Below are 6,047 nucleotides of genomic sequence, written 5' to 3'. Positions count from 1 at the left end.
TCAGACTCAAAGGTTCAAAGCCAAGTAGTGCAAAATGAATAGAAATTGAGCAAGCTAGGAAGCAATACCCTTGATTGATGCTTGAAAGAAAACCAACTTTTGGTGGTCCAAAAGCTTTTTCAGTGGGAAGGCTGTGATCCGAATTGGATCCTAGAAACTCTCTAAGTTTTTAAGACTGTTTCAAATTATCCTAAAAGATTCCAGTCCTAGAAAATATCGAAGCTATCAGAAGGAATCCTCATAACAATTGTAGTTGTGGCCAAAGCGAAGCAATGAGGACCCTCGGTCAAGCCCACAGACTGTTGGCCGATGGTAAAGCGCGATGGCAAAAAACCGGCAAAACCGGAGGCTAATTCGGGAAACAGAGGTGGATTTTGATACGCGATTAGAGCTAAGTGCTAACCGCATATCGTAGGGCATCCCCCTTAGTGAAGGAAAGCCTCGAAGCACCCAGACCCGAAATTTCCATAAAATTTGGAAAAGTAACTATTTCAGTTTTGTAGAGCAGAATTCCCCAAACTGGCAAGATATCGGAAGGCTTTGAGGTGGTAAGTAGTTTTGACTAAGTTCTGCCCTATGCCACACATTGAGCGACACGCGTCTGGTAAATGAGAGAGAAAACCGCCCGCATTGGATGGGTAAACACCGTGTGACATGTCCGCTCAATATGAAGGACGACCGTAGGATCTGGGGGGCCCAGATCAACGACAGAGATACATTCCGATGGCTAACCAGATTTGATAGGTCAAAAAGAAAGATGACAGGGATTTGAAGTCTGATGTGGATAATGAGTTGGTAAATGATTCGTGTTCGCAGGAAATCTTGAAGAAAACAGATTTAACGGCCATTCGAATATGATTTAGGGAATCTGACACCCAGTTCGTTAGCAAATAGGTGGCCACCTCTCTGCGAGGCATTACCCGGTGATGATGATGCAGAGTAGAGGAGTTCGAACGGACAGAGGAAAGGAAACTAGAAGGTTGGGAAGCGGAAACGAGCAGTCAAAGAGCAGACTAGATTTAAAGCCATGAACTGACAGAAGCAGAAGAAGACAACACATAGAGATGCAAAAAGCTAATAGCAGAGAATAGAGAGTAGAAGTTGAGCTGACCTGAAGGCAACATCGATCCAGTTAGAGATAGAGAGAGTCAGAGATTCTGTGTACTCCATTGAAGGCTTGAGAGGTTCAAGCAAGCTCCTCGGTATAGGCCTGTCATACTACTGTGACCCTCAGAGGTCGAGTTTCAGTAAAGAGAGTCTGGGCACTCCATTCCTACTGACTTCATTCTATTAGTGAGACTCAAATCGAGCTCACTATTGTAAAACTCTGCTTGAAAACATAATAGAGAGGCCACCACTGAAAGGTTGGACTAGGAGACGTAGCCTAGGAGCATTGGGTGAACTCCTTATTAAACTTGTTTTGTTTACATGTTTGACTGTTATGTTTTTGCTGTTTGCCTCAATGTCTATGTATTCTAGCAATCTTATTGATCCGTTACATAAGTAACATAGGCACATCCATGCACACAAGTCTATAATACCTTTAATTCTTTGCCTTGGATAAATTATAGATCAGGTCATGTTAGAGCTATGAGCTAATGATGGATAAGACCCTAGCTTATTGAATGCAAACAAAAACACGAGGCCTTGATCCAGCCGCAGCAATAGCCCGTGGGGGATTTCAAGGGTGAGGGTGAGGACGAGGAGGAATGGGATCCGGACAAGGGTGCAGACAGTTAATCTGCTATAATTGTGGAGGACCTGGGCACTACACGCGTGATTGCACGAACCCAAACAGAACATGTTGTTTGTACTGTTATTAGTTTGATCATGAAGTAATAGATTATCTGATGTTGATTGCACAGATGCGCAATAAACGGGTACTACAGCCTACTGCGACTCAAAATATCTAAATGATGAGGTCTGAACCGCACAGAGAAGACACCAACATGAACATGGTGCTTAGAAGCAGTGCGACCCCAGGGGAATATAAGGGAAAGCAACCCGAGGATGATACATGGGTTCACAAGGCTCCTACAAAGGAACCTGAGTTTGACTTGGAGTGTGCAAGGGAAACGTTTATGGAAGCTAAGAAGAGCTTCACGGAGGCCTCTACTTCAGGTAGTAAGGATCAACTAGAGCCGGGAATGGATCCTTCTATGCTTACTACCTTTTTAGAGACATGCATGAAGCTGCTACATGACAATAAGGTGGTTAAAGGATTACAGGAGTTGATAACTAGGTGCGTAGGGTCAGGGGAACCGTGCGTAGTCCGGAAGTTGGGAAAGCATGCATTGCGCACCGGGAGGGAAATGTGGTTGATAGCGCAAATTGGTGAATATGAGATGGATCAGGTCATCCTAGACCTGGGCTCGGATGCGAATGTGTTACCAAAGTAGACATGGGAATGCATGGGCAGGCTCGTGTTATATTGGTCTCCTATCCAATTACGGATGATGAACCAACAAAAGATCGTGCCCATGGGAATATTGCAAGGGGTAACTGTGGATATCGAAGGTGCAAGTATGCAGAATGACTTTGAGATAATAGAGATTGTGGATGACAGTAACCCTTTCCTCGCATTGTTAGGGATAAACTGGGCCACGGATATGAATGGAATCATCAACCTAAAGAAGTGGAAAATGATTTTCTAGAAAAAGTCCCTACACGTAGTAGTTCTGCTCGATTCGGCCGAAGGGGTGCGCTACACTGAACTTGTGCGCTAGGATGACAATGACGATGAGCTGGATTGCATCTATCAGATAATGGCGTAAGACCAGGATCGGGTGAACCCGATTGAAGATGGAAGAATCTCATGGGAGCGCGATAGTTCCTGTATTTCGGATTCGATCGAAAAAATAAAACGCTGGCAGAACCGGTTGCATGAAGTAACAATGCTAAATTGCAACATGATGATTAGATCATTGCGGTGCATGAGGACCAAAGCACGAGAACTGCCAACATATGATGGGGAGACAGGCGTAGATGAATTCTTAGATAAATTTGAAAGGTCAGTACCAAAACAACCACGGTACGATGCAATGGAATGGGCATTGTGCATGACACCCGCACGATGGTGGCAGACACACCAGAAGAATATGGGGAGCTAACATGAATACAAAAGATGGATGCACTTACAGTTTAGAAGTCCCAAGTGTCAAATGCGAGCCGGGTAGCTAGGGCGAAGCAGTTTGCACACCCATCTGTGTTGATGGGTGTAGATGAGTTCCGGGCAAGCACATCACAGGCTAAGAATAAAAAATCAGAACCTGATGTAGCTGTAGGAAAAGCGACGCACACCACAAATACCCTGTGATGGAGCATTCACAAAGCTACGTGGAATCATGAATAGAGTTTACCAGGTGGGACGAACGGATTGGGACCTGCACGTACCAGCAGTTCGATGGGCCTATAGGACCATAAGCAAAAACCAGAGTGTGGAAATGACCTCAACAGTGTCAAGAAGAGAGGAAACCAGGAGGATAGAGAAGAATCCCCAGACCACAGTAGGGACAGGATACGAGGACCTGGGTAAAGGAATTAGGCAGTTGCAAGAAGACCTTTGGTGAGGGAGCATGAAACTTCATGAACTCAATGATGAGTGGGCATGACTGAGGAAGAGAAGTGTGACATTGGATGAAGAAATCAATGAATTGAAAGCCAAAGTCATGTAAGCAGGCCGCAAGAAACTAAGCATGCTGGGATCAAGTCTAGCCAACCCTCCTACTACATTAAAAAGAGTTGCGACCCTGCTATCATGGCTGCAACCACACCTTACTGAACAAGGGAGCATACCACACAAAGAAGAATGCGACATACTACTGGACGCAAGGGTATTTGAAGGGTGCCCGTAGCCCGAGCTTGTAGGAAAATCAAAGCCTTGCACCAGGGGTGCGACCACCTGACTATTTACAAGACGCACAGTCTCAGCACTCCAAGCAGTTGAAAGAAGGCACGGGACTATAAACAAGTCTGTAGAAGAGCTGCACAGGAAGGAGGTTTCGCATAGGGCTAGTCTGTCATAGGGATCATGGTCGCGCATAAGGGGTTGCGCTGCTACACGGGTAGGCTGGGAGGTGACCGTTGATGTCACTGTTCATGACAAGAGGTCTAATTTAAGGCAGAAATGAGCGGGTAGCGGGCCATTAAGATGCTAATTAAGAAGTAGATTCAGGATGATCTACCGCCAAGAAGGTACTGTTGACTCAGATATGGAGGGAATGACCAAGTTCAAATTGAAACGTTACTATAAAATTCCATGGGGTAGCTGTGAAGCAACACTTAGTTGTTTGAGATTTGAGCCAGTACAAAGCATCGAGCACCAAGCTACTTTGCCACCTGTGTGTACACGACCAAGAAAGTCCAGCATAAACACAATGTTAAGAACCAGAGTGCGATTCACAGAAGTTACCATAGAGCCCCGGGTGACCCAGGAAGGGCCCGGAGAGGTAGCAGGCATACCAGAGGTACCGAAGTCCCCATGTACACCGCGACCCCAGAAAAACAAATAGCCAGTGGGGCCAGTCCTAGTATTACCACAAAAACCAAGAGTTAGTAAATTGTCAATGACAGAGAAGGGCAAGGCTATCACCATTGAAACAGAGGAGGAGGAGGAAGATTTGCAAGCCCTGATAGCCCATATTGAGGCACAGGATGATGAGGTGGAGAATGTATCCCAAGTACCTTTAGCGATAGAGTTACCACCCTACATTCCCCCGTGGAGAGTGTTATAGACATTTTTGGGCACTACAACCCCAAGCATGAAATGTCCATAAACCAAGGGCTCCTAAGTCCCTAAAAGTGTTGTTCTAACCCATAAAGGAACAAGGTCAACTGATTACAGCTTCTCCCAGAAGTTCTCCATGAAAAACTGCTTAGAACTGGTCAAAACAGGATCATTTCAACTGCTCCATAGGCAAAGTGTGTTGCATCTCACCTAAATACAATGTGTGGGTGCATTGCATTTCAAAAATCCCTTCTATGGGGTGCGATGGGTGAGAAGTGACAAATGGCAGTGTCATTCCGCAAGGTGGAGAGGCATGGAAACTTCCAGAAACTTCTCCTGTGACACTTGCCTCTCTGAATTCGACCAAGGATGAGTAAGAGATCATCAATCTCCAAGTGGAAGCAAGAACTATTAGAGGGAAGACACTAATCAAATCACAAGCTGACTCATCTCCCTTACAGATATCTATATATGGATCCCTCATCCCAGAGATCCAGAGGCTGGAATTTTGCATATTGTAAGGAATTGCTGTTGGTTTCTTGAGACAACATCAGATTGTTGGGTGATCTAAGCTTTGTATGAGGTGAAGAGGGGCTTCCTTGCTTAGAGGATGATGCTGGGTCAGAACAACTGGTTGTAACTCCCTTGGCTCTTTCTTGTTTATCAATAAAAGCTATTCAAGTTTTCCTCCATACTCTTGTGTCATTTATATTTTATGCATTTGTATGGTCAATTTACATCTGATCCTATATTGTTTATGATTATAGATCCATGTTCTTGTATAGTGCTATGCTACTGTTATCTTACAGGTACTTTGTGAAGCTGGGTGTACAAGGGAGCAAGTAGCGAAAGACTATCAAGAGAGAGAGGAATCACACTAGGAGATTAGCGCAAGACAGAGGTTGGTCTTCTTTGTTCTTCTCTCATCTATATTTCATAAAGGAAAAACGAAAGTAGCTTTACTTTGTTTGTTTTCTAAGGTAGCTACCACACCTTAGTGGGATAAGCAGTTCTGTGTAGACACTTTTCCCTGTAACAGAGAGGGAAAGCCAATATACCGAAGGACCTGAAGGCCACGAAGAGTGCGCTCTAGACCCCGCTTCTTCCAGATGAAATAAGGTTTGACGAGCCACCACTGGGATGGGTACCAAATATAAAATTTGAAGATTGGAACCTTGCAGATAGTGAGAAGTTCCCGTAGTTGGCCGTGGAGAAATTACTACAATAGAAATGGTTGCGCGGTGTGGAGAAGGCTAGTTTACTCCATCTACGGTGGATACCCCACTACCACCACGCACCCATCACAATTTTTGTCATCCAG

Source organism: Pinus tabuliformis, chromosome 5_1 (genome assembly GCF_031772625.1).
Source record: "Pinus tabuliformis cultivar Carrire ecotype Pingquan chromosome 5_1, CPIR1, whole genome shotgun sequence".
Taxonomy (NCBI): domain Eukaryota; kingdom Viridiplantae; phylum Streptophyta; class Pinopsida; order Pinales; family Pinaceae; genus Pinus; species Pinus tabuliformis.
The sequence above is the reverse complement of the archived record's forward strand: the minus strand, read 5'-3'. Positions refer to the sequence as shown.